Raw genomic sequence first — 26,110 nt, 5'->3', positions numbered from 1 at the left:
AAGAGATGGGAGGGTCCCTAGAGTTCCCTGGGAACAGCCTCCCTGTTTGCCTTCCTTTTTCCTGATAATCTGAGTCAGTTTGGGCCTTTTATGTTCAAGGCTGTCCACTGGGCACCACTCCCCAGTCCCGTGATCCCACCCAAGAGCAGGAATCAGTTCTTCCTCTCCAAGTGATTTCTGTGTGAGTCAGGACAGTAGTATGTCATCAGGGCTGGCCAGCAAAGCAGGGCTAAGGTCTCCCTGGAACTAGAGGCATGTGCAGGGGCTGCAAAACTGACCTATACATGCATGTGGAAATGTGTACACACACACACACACACACACACACACACACAGGAGGCACAGAGCCCTGAAAAAAGTGAAAGCTACATTGGGCCCAGAGGAGGTCTAGCCAAAAGAAGGGATGGCAACAAGGAGAATAGGGAGAGGAAGGAAAGGGATGAGAGCACATGAGACCACATCAGAGCGCAGATCTCGGGTCAGACACTGGCAGGCCCAGGGCACACACATCTGCATTCACTCAATATCTGCTGAGTCCTGCTAGGTGCCCACCTAAACATATCTGGAAATCCTATCCTTTCCAGAAGCCTTTCCAGACTGCACTCAAGGAAGGGTGCATTTTCTCCAGATGTGATCTGCCTAAATGCCTCCTTGCCTCCAAATTCCTTCGGTTTCTACCCTGAAAGAGGCTCAGCTTAGCAGAACAACTCTGCCGACCCCTCTCCATCTAAGCACCAGACACCTCTGGGAGTGTAGCAATCTCCACCAGTCCTCAGAGCTAGAAGGCCTCTTACGGTACACCTGGTCCAGCGCCTAGCTCCAGGCCCATTGTACAGATGGAAATCTGGACCCAGAGTGGCGGCCGGCTGGCCAAGGGCCCACACTCAATTATCAGCCACCAGCAGAGGTGACTAAGAGCCAGCTGATGCTCCTATCTCTCTTCCTCACTTATTGAATGGAATCACCAGGCTGCCTTGCCTGCCCAGGGTACAGCATGAGCTCAGAAGCCAGCAGCCTTGGGTTTCAATCCTGACACCGATGCCTTGCTGAACACATGACCAAGTTTAAATGACTTAACCTATTTGAGACCCAATTCCAAATCTCTAAAATGGGGGTAACAATCCCTACCCCACAGGGCTGCTGTGAGAATAAAATAAGACAATAGAGAGAGAGGACTTAGGAAAGTGCCCAGTACCAAAACTGCAGTAATAATTATTATTATTGCTGTTACTATTGCCGCAAGCATGGGGACAAGGTCTCCTAGATGGGGCCTCTGCACTGAGCGAACACTTTGCCCCTACCCCACTCTCCCTGGCCAAGACCTCCTCTGTCAGGCCACACATCTGGGCCTCTGGGACCATTACTCCTTCTGTGTCCCTACTTTTCACCTAGAGCCCTATCAGTGCCCCAGCTCCAAAGTAGCAAATGCACAGCTCGACTCCATCTCTGGCTCTGACTCATTCTAGTGTTCCTGGGCCCCTTCCTCTTCGCAGATGCTTGGTCACAGTTCCAAGTACCATGAGCTCCTACCCTCCTGCTGCCATAGCCCCTAGCACAGAGCATTCCCACAGGGACACATTCCAATGTCTCCCACAAGGCAGCCCCAGTTCCTAGGAGCCTGCATTGCCTCTAGGGTAACTTGGGACCCCTGCCTCCCAGAGACAGTATCTCTCCCTGCTCCAAGGCTCCCAGCAAGAAATGCTTCTCACTCCACTTCCCGCAGATTAAGCTCCCTATACCTAGAGAAGGTCAGATTCCCAATGGCATAAGGTGTGTGGAGCAAGCATTCATTATCTGGACCACAAAGAGAAAGGGAGAAAGGGGGCAGCTGGCTGGGAGCACTGGTCAGAACTGGAGGGTGGAGGGGGAACTCCTGGAAGCCCCAGCATGATAAAGTCCAGGGCTCTGGAAGAGAAGAACTCTCAGCAAAGGCCCTGACTATGCTGTGAAGGCCACTAGTCACTGGGTCACCCAGGTCAGGCCTGCCCCTTCTCTGGTTCCCCAGATGAGTCTTCCCTGACTTACTAAGGAGACCCTTGGCACATCTTACCGGGCTCCAGAAAGAGGGGTAAAACCTGTGCCTACCTCCAGAGCAGCAGAAAAAGCCAGTTCTGGAAGCAGACAACAGCCCAGCTCCACCATTTGCCGGCTGTGTGTCTTTGGGCATGTGACTTACCCTTTCTGGGCCTCAGTTTCCCCAACTGTACAATGGTGTTAATGATACCCTACCTCATAGGATTACTATGAGGATTACATGAGATAATGTCTATTTAGCCTCCAGCACAACCCTACCCACTCCCAAACCTGAAAACCCAATGCTCCTATCTGGCACACTGCAAGGGCGGTAGAACTGGGGGTGGCAGGCAAGGGTTGCATAACTGTACACGTGGCCCCCTTCCAGGTGTGGGGTCCATTCTGAGCCAACAAGACCAAAGGCAATTTCTCAAAAATCATGTGGACCAGTCCTCACCCCTCTCCCCCTCCCTTAGGTCCTGGGTGTGCCCTCCCCCTTTTGCTGGTGGACTTCCCTAACACTCCTGCCCTGGGGATGTGGGAAAAGGACAATGAGAAGTCGCCACCCACTCAGAGGATAAGCTCATGGGCAGTAACGTCATCCTCCTTGCCATTTTTCCTCTTTCCCTGACCCTGTGACTCAGATCCACAGCTTAACAGCCCCCATGTGGTCATAATCTCAGACGCTGCTTGGATTTGGTCATTTTTCTGCACAGACCCCAAACCCCGTATGTGCAACCAAGTACCATCCAGCCACTTGTTCTACAACATTTTCTAGGAGTCTCTTTAGGTGCTGTGGAATTCCAACTCACAGCTCTCTTATCACACTGCATCTCTGACTCCAAACAGCATTGTCCAGCTCCTTGTCAAACTCAAATCCTACTCCAAAGAACAAAGATTTACCCCTCCAGAGAAAGCCAAAGTTTAATGATGGAATTCTCACAGGAAGTTTCAGAAGTCAACCTAATAAGGACACAGACACCCCAGAGGACTACTTTGAAGGGACCACACTTCTATAACTGTCCTTTCCATAAATATTAAAAGCACCGAAGCCAGCTGTCAGGTATATGAACATGAGACATTCAGCCAACCCTCCATCGGGTGGTGCCTGGACAGAGCTGAAGAGGGGACAGGAAGGAAAACAGGGTCCTCAGATTCCAACACCCCTTCTCACCTGAGACTTGCATTAACACGGGCTCCTTACCTCTGACAAGCTCATGTCTCACAGCACAGGAGTCTAGAGTAAGCTGGAAAGCTTACTGCAGGCAGGAGAAACCACCAGTAATGCCATAAGGACATGGAAGAACTCCAAAGGTCAGTCATGGGACCCTGACTGCATCACTGAGGCCACTTAATGCAGGAACGAAGCTCTCTCCCGCCAGCGTCCCCTTGCCATACAACCCCTCAGAACAAAAACTGAGGTCCACAGGGCTGACCCAAAGTCATGAAGGAAAATTTCATTCACATCAGGATACTCCAGTAAGCTGACGGTGACGTATGTAAATTTCCACGGTCAACAGTTACCCTAAGTGTTAGTGCTTAATCTCAAGAACTCCAGATATCAGGAAAATGTACTCACCCAAAATACTCCCTTGAAATGAGCCACTTCATACCCTACAGCCCCATAGCCCTCCATCCTGCCCTGCACTCAGATCAGCTCAACCCATCGGACAGGTTTAGACTTCAAGTTTAGACTTCAGTTCCCCTCAGCCTCAAACTGTCCCACCTATTTGCAGTCCCCCACACTACAAGGAAGGCTGCACAGCATCAGATTTCCTAGGGACTTCTGGGAGGCCAGAGGGAACTAGAGGAGGCCGCACTAAATAAAGAACTCTCTTAAAGACAAAGCAGCTCCATTACTTTCTAATATAGAAACTAACTGCTGAAGACATGCTTATAAGAAAAGGACCCCGGGCTTTAATGAAGAGATCAAACTCATTTACAATTATCCACATCCAATTTGAAGGTAAATCGTTTTTCTAAATTAAGACAACACCCCCCACCCGCCACACACACACACACACACACACACACACACACACACACACACAAATCTTTTTTGCTTTACTATTTGCTTAATGTTTTCCCTCAGTGATAGATCCCATATCTGAGTCATCTATCACGCTTTTCTCATTAGAGCAGGTTTGGCTTAGAAATAAATCCCTGCCTTAGGCTGCCAAACCTGCCAATTCGCTAGCTAAACGGTCGCAGGGAGGGCCCTGGGCGCTGGAATTCAATCCCCTCCCTTCTAGTGTGCCCCTACTCGGGGTCCCCACCTCCCTCCACCGTCGCCCGCATCTCCTCTCCATCCCACCTCACCCCCCACCTCCCTGAGGCTTCCCAAGCCCAAACTGCCCATCCCAATTCCCTCCCCACCCCCAACACCTATTCACCCCGTGGCCCCTGCCAGCCGTCTCTACCTGTCCTTCCCGGAATCTGACCCCTCATGCTGCCCACGGCTGCCTGTGGAAGTGCACCAGTCGCCCACACCTTCGCCCTGCTGGGCCCCGCAGAGTGGACACGCCTAACCACTCGCCCTCCCTCCCCGCCGCTCCCCTCCCGGAGCTGGGCGTTTTCCTCTGCAGGACCCGAGACCCCGCTAACCTCCCAGCGTCGGCCGGTGGCTTCGTTAAGCTTCAACACGGGACAGATCTGCCCCCATGCCCGCTCCAGACCCGGGGCCTGCAAAAGCGCATTCACCCACCCGGCCCGGTCCGCAGCTTCCGGGGTCTGCAGGTCCGACGGCGCCCGGGCCCCTCTCAACCCGAGGAAAGGGGGGCGGGGTAGGATCCGGGAGCCCCCAGCTCTCCGCGGGCCCCACAGCCCAGGGCAGGAGGGGCGCCCGCGGTTCCCGGGACTCCTGTGCGAGGGGGGCCGCCCGGACCTGGGGGAGGGCAGGGGAGCAGGAGCCCGGAGGGAAGGCGCCCCTGCTCAGCTCCTGCAGCCCTGCGCGGGAACGTGCGGACCTCCGCGGGATCCAGGCCCGGCCCGCAGCAGACAAAGGCCGCCCCACCCCGCGCCGCCCGCGCCACGCCAGCACTCACCGCGCCGCGCCGACTCTGGGACTCAGGGACGCGGCCCAGCCTGGCTCAGTCGCCGCCGCAGCGAGGCCCGGCCCGAATGGGGGCCGGGGGCGGCCCGGGGAGTCCGAGGGGCGGGGCAGGCCGCGCCGGAGAATCCGCCTGAGGCCCGGAAAGGCGGCTCCGGTGCGTCCCTGAGGCCGGATTGGCCCCGCGGTGGCGGCTGCTGACCGAGGCCTGAGCCAGCCCGCTGGGCAGAGCACACGGCCTGGCCCCCGCCCCCGCCCCGCCCCGCCCCGCCCCGCCCCCAGGCCTGACCCTGGCGGGGAAAACCCTCGGCTCCGGGAGCAGGGCGCTGCCCATCCCCCACCCCGTTCCCACACTTCCAAGAGCCGAATCTTCCTTTCTGCGAGAGGGGACAGGTGACTGACTGGTCATCGACTGGCGGCAGAACAGGGCTGGAATCCTGCTGTCCAACCCCAGTCCTGGGTTCTTCCTCCACACCATGCTGGCACCACAGCCCAGAAAGGGTTAACTCGACTGCGAGGAATTAAGAGCTGCAAGGAGCTCTCTATAAATACAGTGTCATGGGCGCCTGAGCCAACCGCAGGACAATTTCCACTGAGCTGGTTTTCCTCTTTTCCTTCCACCCACGGCCATCCGACCAGCCCTGCCCCCAGCCCCACCCCAGACTGCTGGCCGGACTTGGCTCCAACAGGCCTGACACCTAGTGGCCTTGGGCTCTGTCCTTACAGGGCCCGGCTCCAGCCTGGGAGGAGATGGGGGTCGGGCCTGTCCAGATTTTGCTGTGGTGCAGCCCATCCCTGCACCTGTTCTTGGATCTGTTCTTTCTCACAGGGACAGTGACAGCTAAAACGTAGGGAGACTTTTGTGGGCCAGAGTTAGGTTAGGAGCTTTCCATGCTGGGCCTCTTTAGTTCCTCCAAACAGCCCCGCCGGCTAGATATTATTATTCCCATTTCACAGATGAGAAAACCAAGGCTCAAAGGGATGAAGGGACTCCAACCTTGTACTGCTGCCAGGCTCACCACCAGTGCCAGTGGCAGTACTGGGCAGGGCTTGGGAAATGAGTATGAAAACATGTGCGTCTCTCTGCATGTGTTGCCACTGTTGTAAGCTCTTTACCATTTTATCTCATTTAATCTTCACAACAACTCATTGAGGTGAATACCATTATTCTCATTTTTACAGATCGGAAATAAGGAAATTAAGATACAAAGAGATTAAGTAACTTGGGGACACATAGCTATGAAGGGAGGAACCAGGATTTGCCCTCTGAATTTAAGTGTGCGTGTGGTGTATGGGTAGGGGTGGTGGTGCATGGGTGTGTATATTTGTGGGGGTTTTTTGTCTTTTTTTTTTTTTGAGACAGAGTCTGGCTCTGGAGTGCAGTAGCTCAATCTCGGCTCACTGCAACCTCCGCCTCCTGAGTTCAAGCGATTCTCCTGCCTCAGCCTCCGGAGTAGCTGGGATTACAGGTGCGCACCACTATTTTGGCCAGGATGGTCTCGATCTCTTGACCTTGTGATCCACCCGCCTTGGCCTCCCAAAGGGCTGGGATTACAAACGTGAGCCACCGCGCCCGGCCGGGTGTGTATATTTGTGAACACATTCAAGCAACTCTGTATTTGAGTCTACGTGCATATGTGTCTTTGAATCACACAGCAGCTGTGTCTGTGTAATTGCCGACTGCTCCTAGGGATGACAGCAGAGAGGCCCAGCTGTCTTGTCCCTGACCACCTCCAGGAACTCTGGACCATTCCACGCTGCTCCCCACTGCCCTGTCAGGCCCTGTCCAGCCTCGTCCAGCCTGGGTCTGGCCTTACAGTTCTCAGGATGAGTAGCCTCCAGTTGGCCCAGCAACCTGGGGAAGTAGCATCACATGGAGAGGTGTCCTTGGGCTGAGGGAGCTAGGAGCCCTGCTGCAGGACCCTGGAGGTGGCATTGAACAGATCTAGAGAAACTTACTTTCCTTCCCTTCACAAAGAGTCAGTCCTGTGCCTTGTGCCTTGCGGTGGTGACGCTGGTCCTGTCCTAGGGGATTTATAATCTGGCATGACTCAGCCATGGTGGACAGTGAAGGAACATCACAGAGCAGTTTATAGTGTGTCTATGGGGGGAGATTTTAAAATAATCATTCAAGAGCAGAGGTCAGGAGGGAAGGAAATGTGTATTGGCTCTCATTCCTGGAAGCAGCAGATTGAGAGGGCTCTGATACCCTAGGAGGGGGAAACAGCTTGGGCAGGGCACAGATAGCACGTGTGTAGGACCAGCTCATCTGAGACTCAGACACTTGGATCTGGACACAGATAGCTAGAATGACCATCCCATCATGCAGGGGTCTCCTTGGTTCAAAGAATGTTTGCCTGATTGTCCCTGGGAACTCAGGAATGGAGGTGCTACACAGAGATTCCCGTCAGAACCAGAAAAACTCAGGATGGAAGGTTGTCTTCATGCATTCTTTCTGAACAGCAGCCTTACCCCTCTCACCTCTATCCCTCCCACCCCCCACCTCCCCACAACCTGCTTCCTGGGTCAGCACAGTAGTAGATGACTCAGAATGTGCTATCTCCAGTTTTGCTTCAAGTTCCCCAAGGAGGTCACAAACCAATCCCAAAAGACCCAGATTGGGACAAGCCTTATCCCACTTTTTATCTACCTACCATCCTGCAGGTTCCTCAAATTCGACATGTGCAAAATTGAATTATCACATGTCCCCAAAACCTGTTTCCCCTTCTAGATATACAGGAAGGACTATGCTCAAAAGCTGGACTCATCCCTCGTTCCCTCCCACTTCCCCCCACTTCCCACTGCCAATATCCAGGCAGGCTTGAAGGGGTGCCCCAGAATATGTTAGGAATCCCTCCCTTTCCTGAATACCCTACTGCCACACCATCCTCATCTGAGCCCTCATCACTCTTCACTGGGTTGTTGTTGAAGCCTCTTAACTAATTCTGCTGACTGTGACTCCTCAGTCCATAGCTGCCAGAGAGAGCCTTCTAAAGCACAAATCCTCCCACAATGTCTCTTGCCTACCTGAAGCCCTCCAGTGTTCTCATTTGCCCTTAGGCTGCTAGTTGTCCACTAAAATTAATTCTCTTCTTCTTCCTTACCAACAGAGTGTAGCATTTGTTCTAAGAAGTTCTATGCCTAGTTGAAAATACATGGGTTCTCAGACCCCCTTGCAGCTAGAGGCAGTCACGTGACCCAGTGTGGCAAATGAGATGGAAATGAAACTCACTGATTGAGGCTTTGGGGAAAGCTTGTTAAAGGAGCAGCCTTGAGCTATGGAAACCAGTCTGGTAGTTCCTCAAAAAATTAAAAATAGGCCAGGCGAGGTGGCTCACACCTGTAATCCCAACACTCTGGGAGGCCAAGGCGGGAGGATCACCTGAAGTCAGGAGTTCAAGACCAGCCTGGCCAATATGGTGAAACCTCATCTCTACTAAAAAAATAATAATAATACAAAAATTAGCCAGGCATGGTGGCGCTCACCTGTAGTCCCAGCTACTTGGGAGGCTGAGGTAGAAGAATCACTTGAACCCAGGAGGCGGAGGTTGCAGTGAACTGAGATCATGCCACTGCACTTCAGCATGGGTGACAAAGTGAGACCCTGTCTCAAAAAATAAAAATAAAAATAGAACTACTATATGATTCAGCAATTCCACTTATGGGCATACCTCCAAAGAATTGAAAGCAGGGTCTCAGAGAGATATTTGTATACTCATATTCTTAGTGGCATTACTCACAATAGGCAAAATGTGGAAGCAACGCAAGTGTCTACATCTCCAGATGAATGGATAGGCAAAATGTGGTGCATCCATACAGTAGAACATTATAACTTTCCTCAGGGCAGAAATTATGACTGAAATTAGGAGAAAACTTCCTTTTGCCTCCTTTGACATGCAAAAGGGAAAGTGTCTCTCTCATCTATTTAAATACACTTAGATAAAGCAAACTGTACAGTGTAAGCTATGGAGATATTTCTGTCTTTAGAGCAGCTAAGCAGTCCATCTCATAGAAAGCGGCTCAGAAACATTGAGATGCCTCTCCTAAGAATGATACTGAAAATGTATTCATTTTGACTGCTTCCATAAGAAACAAAAATCAATTCTTGGCAGTGTCAGGGCAGGCCCAAGTGGTGATTGGGGATTTTATCGACGATCCATGCGACACTAAGCCAACATCTTGGCACTGGCCTCCCTTCCCTCAGGCTGGTTGGTGCATATTACTTCCCAAGCTGTTTGCATTTTTAGGCCTCAAATCCTTGATGTCTTGGCAAAAGCCACCCACCTGCACTCCACTCTGCCCACTCACTTAGGACTCATAGAGTGCCATCAGGAACCATTCCATCCAGCCTAGACTTAAGGCAACCACATTTCTCTCAAATGACTGAATCCGGTGTAAAACTGAATATGGTGCATAGCAACCACTGCAGGTTCCGGCTTCCTAGTTTCTTAGTCCTGAGAATTGAGTCTTGGAATAGGCTTCAAATGTCTAGAACCAACTACTGCCAGCTGGAAGCATCTGGCAAGCAAAATAACAGGAGCAGCCTAATGAAAGAGGAACGGGTCCTCCAGGGAGGATCGCCTGGGAACACTCCACAACCCTAAGGCCCTAATACACGCACAACAACATAACGAAAGAGCTTCTAAGCAGTCTTTTCTAACTAGCTGCTTCTATCTGACTCATCAGCCTCTGTTCTTCTTCCCTGTTCACCCTTTCCATTATCTGTCTTCCTCCCCATCCCCGGTGAAACTGAACCATTCAATCCCCTTTCCCTTTCCAATTTCTTTACTATAATCTTGGCTGACAACACTCCCAATACCAGGAAGCCATTTCAGAGTTTGTGTCCTGCTGCTGGTGAGTCGGAAGGAAGGTGGGAGGTCCTCCAAATAGGAGGGTTGTACAGAGTTTAAAAAACAAAACAACAGAACAAACTAAAAACAGCACCATGCTACCAGGGGAACTCTTCTATCTCATTGGGAGTTGTTTTTTTCTAATAGCTCTCACATGCAAATAATTGAACAGGCTCCACCCTTGCGCTGACCTGAAAGTGAGCACCTCCTTCAGTTTTGCATCATAGGTGCAGGTACCTCATGCTCGTCCTGGCCCTGCTCCTAGGCTTGCCCCAAGACAGGCTCAGAGAAGCAGGCACTGACCAGAACAACTAAGGGTTCCTGCTAGATGAATAAGATCGAGTGCCCCTGGCTTGGAGAACAAGGGGCCCTGCCTCACAAGCCAGTGGTGATGGCCCTCTTAAGGAAGATAGTGGATAAACCATATGGAATCCAGAAATCTGAATTTCAATCCAGGAGTTTAATCCTTTTTTATTTTATTTTTATTTTTTAAGAGACGGGATCTTGTTCTGTCACTCAGGCTAGAGTGCCGTAGTGCAATTGTAGCTCACTGCAGCCTTGAATTCACCCCTGGGCACAAGAAATCCTCCTTCCTCAGCCTCCCTAGTAGCTAGGACTACAGGAGTAAGCTAGGTGCTGAATCTTAAGTGCAAATATTGCTGTTTTCAGAGTCACAGGGTCTCTTTGTGGTATTTGTTTTCAGCTGGGTTTGTGACATTATGCCTAGGCATCTTCAGGGCACCTTACCAAAGGGACTCAAGGGAAGGTTTAACTGCCCCAGTGGTGAGAACAGTTTATCCAGTCTTCCTTAATGGAGCACTCTTAACCTGCAGTTCTTCATGTCAACCCTAATCCCTGAGGCAGGACAACTGACTGCAAATCCCTGCCCGTTCTCTCTCCCTGGCTTCTCTCAGTCCACTCCCCCTCTCTCCTGGAGATAGGCATTTTGCAGTGAAAGTGACCCTTCTTGGGACCATGTCTTGGCTGCTGCTAGGTCTCCACTTGGGTTACTGGTGCTAGGGAAGAACCCAGTTCGAGACAATCCAGGCCACGAAGCAGGATGTGTGAATGGCAACATCCTCAGTCAGTGACCAAGGCTCAGTTCTCTTGCAGTTTCCTTCCCACCCTGCTTCTGCCACCAGACATGGGGCTTCCTGCCCACTGGCCTACCTCTCCCAAGGTTACTACATGAAGTATGGGGTATTATATCTTATTAGCTTAACTGCTTCTTCCATTATTGTGGTTAGCAGTTGCTCATGAATACAACCTTGCATTTGTTTTCTTAAAACAGGACTTTCAGCAAAATGACATATGTGGCTCCTCTTCCTTCCTCAGTTTTCATGATGAGACCATCACAAACATAACTTCAAAAGAAATCCTTTATAAGCAGACTTTCTGCAGGAACCTGGCACCTTCACAGGCAAACAGGGATGGGCTCTGGGTTTCCAAACAGGAACTTGAGCAGCAGCACGGATGTCGTCCACTCAGGGAGATGTGCAGCCAGATGTGTGGCTTCTGAGGAGTGACTCCAGCTGGAGTTTCTCCCCTTACCCTAGTAGTTCCTTGACCAGCCCTTCATTATTCTTTAGGGTCAGCATTGCTGTCAAAATGTGGCCCGTCTCCATCACCCTCCACCCCTCCATAAATATTCACGTAGTCCAGTTCCTCCCAGCTTAGGAGGAGGGAGTCTATCAGAGGTTGTCCTCTCAAACTGGACCAATCCACTTACTTCCCTAAGCCTCCTCCAAGGAGCAGGTGCCAGCTTCAGCCTTGGTCTGTTCTGATGTGTGCTGCCCACAGTGTTCTCCACTTGGCCCAAGCCACGTGTCATATCTCCCCAGGCACTTTGAGGGCTCCCTTAGGGCAGGAACTCTGGCTCATTCTCCTCCAGGCTCCTCACTCATGCTCCCTCACTCCCACCTGGGATGCTATAGCTGAATGAGGGCTTGAACTCTGGAGTGAATGCTTGACCCTGGCTGGCGGGAGGGGCATTGACAGTACAGCAGGCTGAAAACCAGGACACCAGGACTCACTTCTCATCCCTGCCACAAACTAACCATGTGGCTGGAGGAGGTAGCTTAACCGTTCTGGGCCTTTTCCTCTCAGAGTCCTCCTAAAACTCCTCTGCAGCCCTGAGCCACCATTTCTCACTGAGAGCATCAGAATTTCCTCCTCGGCCCTGCAGCAGACAGGACTAATGAAGCAGGCTAGCGCCACGGACAAGCCGCCTGCAGAGCCAGAAAGGAACTAACAGTCTCCAACTTCCCTACTCCTTTTCCAAGTTCTTTCCATCATGGTTGACATAGGCACTTGCTACTCTGAGCCCCCTCCTGGTGATAAGCGGAAATGCAGCTGAAATGGGCTCCTGTCCTCACCTGTCCTAGGTCTCCAAGGATGCTCCTCAATGCCCAGCTTGAAGGAGGAAATGGGAGGGAAGGAGAGGGGAAAGCTGTGTGGACTGAGGCTGTGGAGGTCAGGGAAGGGTTCGCAGAGGAGCTGGGTTATAGCTGACTTTGAAGGATGGGAAGAACTCAATACGTGAAAGGCATCAGGGACCTGCCCAGGTCTGACCTTCTCTAAGACAACACATGCTTGGGAAGACATCGATCTAATTACCCTGGTAGTGCTGCTTGCAGAGTCTGGCACCAGGAAATGGGTCAAGTGCAGGGGGCAGAAGGGGAAGGCCACCTCGAGAAGAGCAGATCTGGGAGCAGAGAAAAGAGCACCTGGGCCACACCCTCTGCCTTCCCTCCTTGTGCTGCCATTCAGGTCAGCCCTCCTTTTGCGCAACTTGCCTACTCAAGGACATCACGCCAGCAATTCTCCTCTCCTGCATCATCAATCTTTTCACTGTCTCCAAATCATTCACTACTTTTCTTGAAACACTTTCTGCCTCTAGAACAAAAAGTTCTTGCTTTTCTTCTCACCTTGCTGGTTGTTCCTTCTAGTCTCCTACGCTGGATCCTTCTCCTCTCCCCAACCCCTTAATGTACAGGAACTCCAGGACTTAGTACTCACACTCTTTTCTTCTGGGTCTAGACCCATTCTCTCGGTCATCTCATCCAGTCTGACGGCTTTAATACTATCTATGTGCTGAGAACGCTCGAATTCAAGTTTCCAGCTTGGACTGTACCTTTTAATTCTGTATACCCGACTGCCTACTCAACATCTTCACTAACTTGTCTTGAATCAAACTCATGATTTTCATCCTCCTATCTACCCACTGCCACTAAAACAAACAACAAACCATTTATCCTGCAGTCTTCCCCATCTCAGGCGATGGCAACTTCATTCTTCTTTTGGCTCAGGCCAAAAACCTTGCAGTCATCCTTGATTTTTCTGTTTCTTTTTTTCTTTTCCTTTTTTTTTTTTTTTTTTTTTTTGAGATGGGGTCTCACTCTGTAGCCCAAACTGGAGTGCAGTGGAGCAATCTCGGCTCACTGCAACCTCCGCCTCCAGGGCTCAAGGGATTCTCATGCCTCAGCCTCCTGAATACCTGGGGCTACAGGCGCCTGCCACCAGGCCCAGCTGATTTTTTGTATTTTAGTAGAGATGGGGTTTCACCAGGTTGGCCAGGCTGGTCTCGAACTCCTGACCTCAGGTGATCCACCCGCCTTGGCCTCCCAAAGTGCTGGCATTACAGGCATGAGCCACCACACCCAGCTGATTTTTCTGTTTCTTGCAAAACCCACACCAACAATCCTACTGGCTCCTACCTTCGAAATATATCCAGAACCAGAACCACCTTTCTGGTCTCCACTGCTACCACCCTAATCCAAGCCATCCTCATTTACCTGTATTGCAGTGGCTTTCTGATTAGTCTCTTTCCTTCCACTTCTCTCTATAGTTTACTTTCTACACAGCAGCTACAGTGACCTCTTTAAATGCAAGCAAATCAAGTCATTCCTCTGCTCAGAATTCTCTAGGGTAAAAATTAAGTCCTTCAATTGTTCTATATGATCCTACATGATCTGGCTCTGTGCTTTCCTTCTGATCTCATCTCTCCCCCACTTGCTTCCTCTACTCTGCGTTCGCTTCCTTTACTGCTCCTTAAATACACCAGTCATGCTTGCCTTTGGGCCTTTGCTCTTGCCCTTCCCTCTCACTGGGACACTCTTTCCCCAGATGTCCACAGAGTTCATTCCCTACTTTCTCCAGGTCTCTGTTCAAGTGTTACCTTTCCAGGAAGGCCTTCCCTGACCACCCTATATAAAGTGGTGCCCACTATCCCCAGCCTTGGTCATCCCCAACTTCTTTACTCTGCTTCATTTTTTTTCCTTAGCACTTATTTACCCTCTGATAATATTATATATTACTTGGTTATGCATTTATTGTCTATCTCCCTCCATAGAATTTGAGTCATGACTTTGTTGTCCACTGCTGTATTTCTGCACCTAGAATATTGCTTAATAACTGCTGTGGCATGAGTGTGGCTAAATGAAAAGACCAGTAGTTGACAAGTACATGGATAGAAAATGTTGTGGTGTTGTTTTAAAAAATAGATTTTATTTTTTAGAGCAGTTTTAGTTCACAGCAGAATTGAGCAGAAGATACAGAGATTTCCCATATACCCCCTGGTCCCACACAGGTACAGCCTCCCCCATAATCAATTTATGGGGTACATTTGTTACCATCAATGAACCTACCTTGACACATCATCATCACCCAAAGTCTGTAGTTTACATGAAGATTCATTCTCGGTGTTATACAAATTATGGGTTTTGACAAATACATAATGACATGTTTCCACCATTACAGTATCATATAGGGTAGTTTCACTGCCCTAAACATCCTGTGTTCTACTTATTCATTCATCTCTTCCCCTCAACTCCTGAAAACCACTGACCTTTTTATTGTTTTCATAGTTTCGCCTTTTCCAGAATGTCACATAGCTAGAATCATACAGTATCTAGGCTTTTCTGATTAACTTCTTTCACTTAGTGATAGGCATTTAAAGTCTCCTCAAGTCCTTCCATGGTTTGCTAGCTCATTCCTTTTTAGCACTGAATAATACTCTGTGGTCTGGATGTACCACAGTTTATTTATCTGTTCACCTACTGAAGGACAAGAGGATGTCCTTGGCAATTGTGAATGAAGTTGCTATAAATATTCACGTGCAGAGTTTTTTGTTGGGGTGTAACTTTTCAACTTCCTTTGTTAAATACCAAGAAGCGTGATTGCTCCTCGGTATTTAACAAAGGAAGTTGGATTCTATGGTAAAGGTATGTTTAGTTTTGTAAGAAACTGCCAAAAACAGTCTTTTAAAGAGGCTGTACCATTTTGCATTCCCACCATCAATGAATGAGAGTTCCTGTGCCTCTGCATCCTTACCAGCTTTTAGTGTTGTTAGTGTTCTGGATTTTGGCCATTTCGATAGGTGTGTAGTCATGTCTTATTGTTTTAATTTGTATTCTCCACTGACACTTGATGTGGAACATATTTTCATACGCTTACTTGCCACCTAAATGTCTTCCTTGGTGAGGTATTTGTTAAGGTCTTTGGCCCATTTTTTAATAAGGTTGTTTGTTTTCTTGTTGAGTTTTAAGACTTCTTTGTATATTTTTGGATACAAGTCCTTTGTTAAACATATAATTTGCAAATATTTTCTTCTATCTGTGGTTGGTGCTTTTTTCCAGATATGAGAGACCTAAACATATTTATGTACCCATGGGAAGGTACCAGGAGAGAGGAAACAGGTAAGTCCCATGAGGGAGAAGGGGTATGATAATTGACATGCAGAGATCTCTAAGGAAGCAGAAAGGGGCAGGGCCCAGAGCCTGGGGAGACCACCCTTCCTTGGGCTGGATGGGAGGAGGTGAGGATAGGGTAACAAGGATATGAGATGTGAAACTGATGAAAGCTTCCCAATGGCTTCATTTTCGTTTTTTCTGTAAAGGACAGTACGAGGCAAGATCATCTGCTGAGAGTGAGGGAGGTAAGAGTGAGCAGAGCCCGAGAAGAGGGGTGAAGATTTAGGGGAATGGCTCTAAGAAATGGGGGAGATTGATCTTCTGGGACACATAGCATTGATTTTAAGCAGTGATTGGAACAGCAATAATCACACAGCCTCTCCCGGCTCTGCTTGGAGGGTTGCAGGCAAAATCATAATTGGGCAGGTGAGCTGCTATGGAGAGGCAGGAATCCAGGCCTCCAGGTCCAGGGTCTATGCCCCACCTCATGACCCATCTCTCTTCAGCTGCTCCCCCACCACAACTGAAGCCACCAGACCCTGGCTCCTTCCCAAGTTCAGGCTTCCTCATGACTGTAATTCAATCCAAGTGTGGCAGGATGGGTTCTTCAGGAAGCAGACTCTGAGATTAGAATAGGGAGTGCTCTGTGGCTCAACACCTGGGGAAGAAAAGGGAGAAAAATAGAATTGGGCAGGGGAGAAGTTAGGCCACAGTACAGACTCAGCAAAGACCTTGGCCAACCGCATGGGGCACTCTGAAGCTGGAACAACCTCTTCCGAGTTGTCCTGTGTCAGGGACAGAGCTGGCCTTTAATACTCAAGCACAGATCAGTCATTGGATGTGGATCTTCTGGAAAGGGGGAAGTTATTTTGATCCAGGTTGCTTTCTTCAGCAGATGCAATTCCCAAAGAGGATTTACAGCCGTGAGCCATCTTCCTGCAGTCTTCCTAGCACCTGGAGGGCTAGGTCCTTCAACCACAATGGGGATCCACAGCATCTGCCACAGTACTGAACATTTAATTAGCCCTTATTCTATGCCTGACCTAGCGTTTCCTTCAAAAGCAGTGGGGGGCTTAGAAGCTTCAGGAACTTACTTGAGGCATCCAGGTACAGGTATCAGACTCCTACACAGCAGTAAGAGGCCTTGGGTTCTACTCCTAGTTCAGCTACTGACTCACTATGGTGATATCAGGGAAGTCTCTGAGCTCTTTCAGGCTATTTCCCTGTCTGTATATGAGGGTCGAGCTGAAGTCCTTGCCCAATAGTCTATGGCTTTATAGTACCTAAAATCATGGATGGCATATTGGGCTGTTCTCAAATTGCTATAAAGAAATACCTGAGACTGGGTAATTTATCAAGAAAAGAGGTTTAATTGGTTCACGGTTCAGCAGGCTGTATAGGAAGCATGAAGCTGGCATCTGCTCAGCTTCTGAGGAGACCTCAAGAAACTTACAATCATGGGGGAAGGTGAAGAGGAAGCCAGCATCCCAGTGTTCCTTTCAACTCCTCCAACCTTTCTCAAAATGGTTTTTAGCTCTTCCCAGAAGCATGAATGGTTTCTGCCTCTACAAAGAGACATGACTGGATGCTGTATTTGATAGGCAAGGTTCTTGGAGGTCATTCTGTCTATTGCCTTGTTTTCTGGCATCAGAGGCAGAGATATCCCTATTTCCTAGAGAGTTATAGTCTCACATTAGTCATTGGCAACTTTGGGGGGCTTCATGGGATTTGAAAGAGGCCAGAGTGCAAGATAAAAATGATTAGAAGTCTGCTTTTGCTTTGGGAAGGAATAAAAAACCCTCGCACCATCCCCCACTCTAGATACCCCATTCCGTGGAGGCAAGTTCATTCACATTTCTCAGGACAATCCTCTGTCCACCTGCCTCAGCTGCCCATTATAGGAACAGGTTTCTGTAGATGGTTTGTGCTTTTTGTTTTTCTAAGAAGAAACAATCTTCATTTTTCAGCTCTACATTTTGCTGTCTGAATACCAATGACCAGAATGAAATTAGAAAGAAAGCGGTGCCACCACTCACGTTTCTGAACTAATGCAGAATGTACAGCAGAAAATGAGCCAAACAACAGTTGGGCCTGATCCTTGGAGCCACAGCATGGGGAGGGTGAAAGGCCCTCAAACATCACCTACTCCTCTATTCCCATTTTACAGACAAGAAAACAGGAAAGAGTGAATGGGATGAATGAAAGTTACAAAGTTGCACAAGAATCGCTGCCTCTACTAAGTAGGAGATTCTTTCTTCTTCTTTGTCTTCTTTTTTTTTTTTTTTTTTTTTTTTTTTTGAGACAGAGTTTTTCTCTTGTTGCCCAGGCTGGAGTGCAATGGCGTGATCTCGGCTCACTGCAACCTCCGCCTCCCAGGTTCAAGAGATTCTCCTGCCTCAGCCTCCCGAGTAGCTGGGATTACAGTTGCCTGCCACCACGCCCGGCTAATTTTTTGTATTTTTAGTAGAGACGGGGTTTCACCATGTTGGCCAGGCTGGTCTCAAACTCCTGACCTCAGGTGATCCACCCATCTTGGCCTCCCAAAGTGCTGGGATTACAGGCGTGAGCAACCACACCTGGCCAAGGGGATTCTTCTTAAGAAGAAAAGGGAGGGTCTCAGAACATGCTCTCACATTTGAAAATGGCAGAAAAGAAACAAATAGTTTTAAAAACAATCAAAACATAACAGGGCTAGAAAACAAAATGAAGAACCATTAGCAAACCAGAAATATTGGAGAATTTTTAGAAGACGGAAAGTAGATGGGGCTTCAGATTTTTATCTTGGTGCTGGATGGAGTGGACTGCAGATTCCCTCCCCGAGACTCGGCCCTAGAGACATTGTATAAGGGAGAGAGGGATGATGTACCCAGAATCTGACCCTGAGAAACAAAAGGTAGATGGGTCCCAGTCGGCTGAGCACTGCAGCCTAGAGTGGTGACAGCCAGAGGTCATGGGTCGATATAAATCTGGGAGAGGGCTTTCTTATTGCTTTTCTGTCCCCCATACTTCTCCGGGTGGAGGGTAGCCTGCCCTTTCACCTCTGTGGGCAGAAAACATCAACACAGCACCAGCCGAAAATAGCAAGGTAACCTCAAGGCAATTCTGGGGCCAGCTGAACTGGCTGGTGGAAAACAGATTCAATAGATGAAGGCTGGCCAGGAGCCATGGAGCAGCCTCTCCTTCCTCTTCTACCCTTGGTTGGGATAAAAGACAAAGCAGAGCGAGGCAGCTCTTGGAAAAGAGCAGCGACTAGGGCAGAGGTTCTCTGGAAGGTGAGGCACTTCACTCTGGCTTGTCTGTGGACAGGTGGCAATTGGGGAATAGCTGCCAGAGGCTCTGCACCCTGAGGCACTCCCCTCATACCTTTGCCTAGAGGAGCCAAAGCTGGAGCCCTGTCTTTAACCTCACTCCTTCCCACAGAGTATACATTATTCACCAAGATAGCTGACACTTTTAAGGGAAGATGAACTCAGAGCCAAAACAACCACCAAATGAATGACTAGCAAAAGGGGTAGTATGGGCCGGGTGTGGTGGTTCACACCTGTAAGTCCAGCACTTAGGGAGGCCGAGGCGGGCGGATCCTGAGGTCAGGAGAGTCAGACCATCCTGGCTAATACGGTGAAACCCTGTCTCTACTAAAAGAATACAAAAAATTAGTGGGGCGTGGTGGCAGGCGCCTGTAGTCCCAGCTACTTGGGAGGCTGAGGCAGGAGAATGGCATGAACCTGGGAGGTGGAGCTTGCAGTGAGCCGAGATAGCACCACTGCACTCCAGCCTGGGTGACAAAGCAAGACTCTGTCTCAAAAAAATAAAAAATTTTAAAAAGTCATATGAACAGACTAGGCAGAAGAGGGATTTACCATAAGGACAATATACATCCTCCAAGACATAAGGGAGGACACTGTAAATATCAAGCAAGATAAGCAATGATTTAAAAATAACTAGAAATGTTGGCAATGACAACATTTAATAACCGTTACAACAAATAACTCAGTAGATGGAGTAAATAGCAGAATGTATTCAGCCAAAAAATAAATTAGAGAGTTGGAAGATCAGGCAGAAGACAATCACCAAAATCAAAAATATTGGGGCCAGGTGACTCATGCCTGTAATCCCAGCACTTTGGGAGGCCGAGGCGGGTGGATCACGAGATCAGGAGATCGAGACCATCCTGGCCAACATGGTGAAACCCCATCTACTAAAAATACAAAAATTAGCCAGGCGTGGTGGCACATGCCTGTAGTCCCAGCTACTTGGGAGCCTGCAGAGGCAGGGGAATCACTTGAACCCGGGAAACGGAGTTTGAAGTGAGCCGAGATTGTGCCACTACACTCCAGCCTGGCAACAGAGCAAGACTCCATCTCAAAACCAAACCAAAACAAAACAAAACAAAAAACAGAAAAGGTCTAAAAATAGAAAATATAAAGAAAAGTGGGCCAGGCGTTGTGGTGGCTCACACCTGTAATCCCAGCACTTTGGGAGGCTGAGGCGGGTGGATCACCTGAGGTCAGGAGTTCAAGACCAGCCTGGACAACATGGTAAAACCCCATCTGTACTAAGAATATAAAAATTAGCTGGGCATGGTGGCGTACACCTGTAGTCCCAGCTACTCAGGGGGACTTGAACCCGGGAGGCAGAGGCTGCAGTGAGCTGAGACTGTGCCACTGCAGTCCAGCCTGGGTGACAGAGCAAGACTCTGTCTCAAAAAAAAAAAAGAAAGAAAAGTTATATGGATGACAAAAGTATAAGGGCCTACATCCATTTAACAGGAGTCTCAGAAAAAGAAATAACCAGAAAAATATTTTAAGACACAATGTCCAATTATTTCTCATAATTAAAGATGTAGGGTCTCAGATTGAACAGAGCCCTTGAAGCATGGCCAGCTTTTCCCATGGAACATTTGCCGAGTGCCTGAGGGGCATGGAAGGCTGTGGGAGGGACACAGAATAACAAAGTGAAACTTTCTACCCTCACAGTAATTAGGAGACAACAATCTGTAGAGGAAGGGGGACTTGTGTCAAACGCACAGCTGGTCCCGCTCTCCTATTTGCCAAAATTGAAGTCGTGTTAAGTGGGAAGCTAAAGAGCCAAGCTCAAACCTCTAAGAGGCATAAATAAATGTTCCGTCGTGTGATATGTCTGAGGAGGTAGACTTGACAAGCTCTCCATCAAACCAGAGACTGAGTCTAGCAGAACTACAATTCAACCTCAATCTAGTTTATTTTCTGATCATATTGTTGTGATTGGTCTCTTACCTTACCTGCCTAATAAGAAAAGGGTAAAACGTGCCGGGCACAGTGGCTTATGCCTGTAATCCCAGCACTTTGGGAGGCCGAGGTGGGTAGATCACCAGGTCAGGAGATCGAGACCATCCTGGTTAACACAGTGAAACCCCGTCTCTACCAAAAATACAAAAAATTAGCCAGGCGTGGTGGCATGTGCCTGTAACCCCAGCTACTTGGGAGGCTGAGGCAGGAGAATCGCTTGAACCCAGGAGGCAGAGGTTGCAGTGAGCTGAGATCGTGTCACTGCACTCCAGCCTGGGCGACAGAGCGAGACTCCATCTCAAAAAAAAAAAAAATGTATAAGTTGTGTGAAAAGGCAGAAAAATATAACCTCACTTTCTCAGGAGATGAAAAGATAATAAAGACCCACAGATGACTCAGATATTGTAGGGCAGACAAAACATTTTAAATAACTATTACAAATATGTTTAAAGATGATAATGGAAAATGCAACAAAATAGTTAAAAAGAAAACTTTGTCAGAGAATTGTAATCTATAAATATAGCAAGTGGACTTTCTGGAACTGCAAAATACAGTATCTGAAAATAAAAATTCTTTGGATGGATTTAACATCAGACAGGATTAGTGAACTCAAAAGTTCATGCTTGTATATGTGTAAATGGAGTCCCAAACAGAGGAGAGAAAGAATAAGACAGCAGCAAAAGTGGAAGAGCTAATGATCAAGAACCCTCCCAAACTGATCGAAGACATCAATGTACAGATTCAAGATGCTGGGTCAAACCCAAGCAAGATAATTACAAAGAAAACCACACCTAAGCACTTCCTTGTCAATAAGCCAAACACCAAAGCTAAAAGGCAAATCTTAAAAGCAACTAGAGAATAAAGACACATGACTTTCCAAGGAGAAAAAGTAAGATTTGATGATTTTGCATCAAAAACTTTAGAAGCTGGAAGGATATTGAATGACATCTTTAAGATGCTCAAAGAAAAAAACTGCAAATATTCTATATCTAGCAAAAATACCCTTCAAAATATGAGGGCAAAATGAAGATATTTTCAGACAAACAAAACTGCAACAAAGATAATGGGCTATTAGTGAAAGGATAGTCAAATAAACTACTGGAATCAAATAGAGAGTCCCAGAAACAGACTTATACACATAAAATAAAATGATTTTTAATAAAAGTATCAAAACAATTAGATGGGGAAAGGAAAATATCCTTAACCAATGGTGCTTAAAGAATTGAATATCCATATAGGAAATAAAGGACATCAACTGTTGTCTCACACTATACACAAAACCCAACTTGATGGATCACAGACCTGAACATAAGAGCTAAAATAATAATGAAGCTACTAGAACTGCTAGAAGAATATCTTTGTGATCTTGGAGTAAGCAGTTTTCTTAAGGAGGATCCAGAAAGCATAAATCATAAAAGAAAAGATTAATAAGTTAGACTTCATCAAAATTTAAAACTTCTCTTCATCAGAAACCACCATCAAGAAAATAAACAGGAAAGCTGCCAAGAGAAAATATTCACAACACATATATCTAATGAAGACTCTTGCATCCATAAAATATAAAGAATTCTTGCAACCCAGTAATTAAAAAAAAAACACAATGTTTAAATGGGCAAAAAACTCAGACATTTTATAAAAGAAGATATACAAATGGCCAATAGGTAGATGGAAAAAGTGCTTAAAATCATTATTCATCAAGGAAATGCAAATAAAACAACAATTAGGCACCACTACATACTTGATAGAATGGTTAAAATGAAAAAGATTTATAACACTAAATGCTGGAGAAGATGTAGAGCAATTAGAACTCTCATACATTGCTGGTAGGAGTGTGAGATGAAATAATTGCTTTGGAAAACTGAGGTAGGAGGTGGAACTCAACTCCGAAGGCAGGGCTCAGACACCAGACCAAATTGAGGAGTAGCTAAAAGAGAATGGAAGCAGCTTTCCACAAGACATGCGCACCAGTGTGCCATGTCAGCTTACCATTGCCATGACAACTACCCAACGACCCAGAAGTTACCACCCTTTTTCTAGAAATTTCTGCATACTCTGCCCCTTAATTTGCATATAATTAAAAGTGGGTCTAAATATGACTGCAGAACTGCCTCTGAGCTGCTACTCTGGGCACACTGCCTGTGGGGTAGCCCTGATCTGCAAGAAGCAGTACCTCTGCCGCTGCTGTGCACTGCTGCTTCAATAAAAGTTGCGAATACCACCAGCTCAACCTTGAATTCTTTCCTGGGCGAAGCCTCAAACCCTCCTGGGCTAAGCCCCAATTTGAGGCCTTGCCCACACTACATCAAAACTAATGGTTTCTTAAAAAGTTGGCCAGGCCGTGGTGGCTCCTGCCTGTAATCCCAGCACATTGGGAGGCCGAGGCAGGCGGATCACCTGGGGTCAGGAGTCTGAGACCAACCTGGCCAATGTGGTGAAACCCCTTCTGTACTAAAAACATGAAAATTAGCTGGGCATGGTGGCATGTGCCTGTAATTCCAGCTACTAGGGAACCCAAGGCAGGAGAATTGTTTGAACCCTGGAGGTGGAGGTTGCAGCAAGCCAAGACTGCACCACTGCTCTCCAGCCTGGTAACACAGCAAGAGTCCATCTCAAAAAAAAAAAAAAAAAAAAACAAACAAAAAGAAAGAAAGAAAAAAAGTTAAATATACATCTACACTATGACCCAACATTTCCATTCCTAGAGAGATAAGAGCATATGTCCACAAAAAAAGCTTTGTATAATAACGTTCATAGCAGCTTTATTCATAATAGTACTGAAGTAGAAACAATCCAGATGCTCATCCAAAGGAGAAGGAACAAACAGTGGTGTATTCATACAATGAAATACTACTAAGCAATGAAAAGGAACAAACTGCTGATGCAAGTAACAACAGGGATGGGTCTCAAAAATACTATGCTGATGGAAAACACCCAGGCACATCAAAGTACATTCTCCTGTAATTCCATTCATATGAAACTCTAGAAAGGCGAAACTAACGTAATAATGATAGAAATGAGGGTGGTGGTTGCTTCTGGAGAGCAGAAAGATTAACTGTAAAGGAGCACTGGGGACTTTCTGAGGTAAAGGAGATGCTCTGTGTCCACCAAACTGAGTACAGAGTTTACTGAAGATCTATGAATTTCACTGCATGGAACTTATACCTCAATAAAAAATGCCATGCTTGATGAAGGCACAAAGCCTTGAAAGCTACAGATGAGGCAAGGATGGACAATATCCCCACCCCTAGTCAATGTGTACACTGAAGTAAGACAATAAGAAATGAAGAAGATTTAAGATTTGAAAAGAAGAGACAAAGCTGTCATTATGTTCAGGTGACAGATGTGATCATATGCATAGAAAACTCAACAGAACATCATTTTAAAAAAATAAGCACAGTTGCAATCTTTTAAAATATTTGAAAATAAGTAGCATTCCTCTACATCAGATATTACCAAGTAGAAAATATAATATAAACTGAGATACCATTCGCAGCAGCAGCAAAAAAAAAAATCCCATCTATACTATATAGTTTTGAAAGATAAACATAGGCACTACCACCAGGTGCGGTGGCTCATGCCTGTAATCCCAGCACATCGGGAGGCTGAGGCAGGGGGATCACTTGAGGTCAGGAGTTCAAGACCAGCCTGGCCAACATGGTAAAACCCCATCTCTACTAAAAGTACAAAAATTAGCCAGGTGTGGTGGCACAAGCCTGTAGGTCCCAGCTACTGGGGAGGCTGAGGCATGAGAATCACGTGAGCCTGGGAGGCAGAGTTTGCAGTGAGCCAAGATCATGCCATTGCACTCCAGCCAGGGTAACAGAGCAAGACTCTGTCTCAATAAATAAATAAATAAATAAATAAATAAATAAATAAATAAATAAAAAAGATAAACTTAGACACCTTAAAATCTTAATGAGTTTATTTGAGCATTCTGTGATTCATCAGTCAACACCAGACTATAAGCAGGTCAGTGCTCTACTGAGAAGATACAAGGGAGAAATTTTATAAGGTGCTCCTGAAAGCAAGACAAAGAAAATATTTAATTGGTTAAAGTTGGAAAGTCCGTTAGAAGTTTAGCTAACAGTTTCTGATTGGTTTAGCCTAAGTTTCATTTTACAGTTTACATTGAGTTGGGGTTTGGTTTCTCTGGTAAGAACCTCATGCATTAGAGTGTCTCATCCTAATGACATCCCAATTATCTATTTTAACAATATAAATAAGCATATCAAAGAATATACAAGAAAAGTTTTAAAACTCTAATAAAATACATAAAAGACACGTCATGTTAGAGAATGGAACAATTGGGGTGGGCACGGTGGCTCACGCCTGTAATCCCAGCACTTTGGGAAGCTGAAGGGGGGCGGATCACTTGAGGTCAGGAGTGACTAGCCTGGCCAATATGGTGAAACACTATCTCTACTAAAAATACAAAAATTAGCTGGGTGTGGTAGCAGGCACCTGTAGTCCTACTTGGGAGGCCAAAGCATGAGAATTGCTTGAACCCAGGAGGCAGAGGTTGCAGTGAGCCGAGATCGCGCCATTGCACTCCAGCCTGGGTGACAGAGCAAGACTCCATCTCAAAAAAAACTAAGAATGGGCCAGGCATGGTGGTTTATGCCTGTAATCCCAGCACTTTGGGAGGCTGAGGTGGGCAGATCACAAGATCAGGAGATCAAGACCATCCTGGCCAACTTGGTGAAACCCTGTCTCTACTAAAAATACAAAAATTAGCCAGGTGTGGTGGCACACACCTGTAGTCCCAGCTACTTGGGAGGCTGAGGCAGGAGAATCACTTGAACCTGGGAGGCAGAGGTTGCAGTGAGCCGAGATCACACCACTGCACTCCAGCCTGGGCAACAGAACAAGACTCCCTCTCAAAAAAAAAAAAAAAAAAAAAAAAAGAATGGAAAATTTTAACATCACAAAGATGTTGTCTTTCAAAATCATCTATACATTTAGTACAATTTATATCAAAAGGTTTTAGCAACTTAAAATATTCTGAAATACATAGGGAAGAATAGAAATTCACAGATAATTAAGACAACTGTGAAGAAGAGCAGAGATTCTCTACAAAGCAAAGATATTGATAGGGACAGGAGGCAGAGAAATTCTGCTTGAACCTGCAGCCCAAAATGAAAACTTACATCCCTGTTTTCCTGCTTGAATGTTGCCTTTTCAAAAACCACCCATGGCCCACACTGTCCCCCATACTGTGCACATAAAAACTCCAGGCTCAGC

General features: G+C 47.3%; 1 protein-coding gene across 4 annotated transcripts in view; it reads right to left on the bottom strand.

Moving 5' to 3' along the window:
• Positions 1–5,315, bottom strand: part of CD276 (CD276 molecule) — a 30,264-nt gene extending 24,949 nt beyond the window's left edge. Inside the window, exon 1 of one of the 4 annotated variants that reach the window (XM_034939107.3) lies at positions 5,058–5,315. The gene's annotated coding sequence lies outside the window, so the exon portion shown is untranslated. Of the gene's footprint in view, positions 1–4,617 lie in introns of all 4 variants that reach the window. The other 3 variants (XM_034939110.3, XM_034939111.3, XM_034939108.3) reach the window with 3 other exon arrangements.
• Between the last annotated feature and the right edge of the window lie 20,795 nt (positions 5,316–26,110).

This window comes from Pan paniscus, chromosome 16 (genome assembly GCF_029289425.2).
Source record: "Pan paniscus chromosome 16, NHGRI_mPanPan1-v2.0_pri, whole genome shotgun sequence".
Classification (NCBI taxonomy): domain Eukaryota; kingdom Metazoa; phylum Chordata; class Mammalia; order Primates; family Hominidae; genus Pan; species Pan paniscus.
Note: the sequence above shows the minus strand (reverse complement) of the source record. Positions and strands in the feature narration are given on the sequence as shown.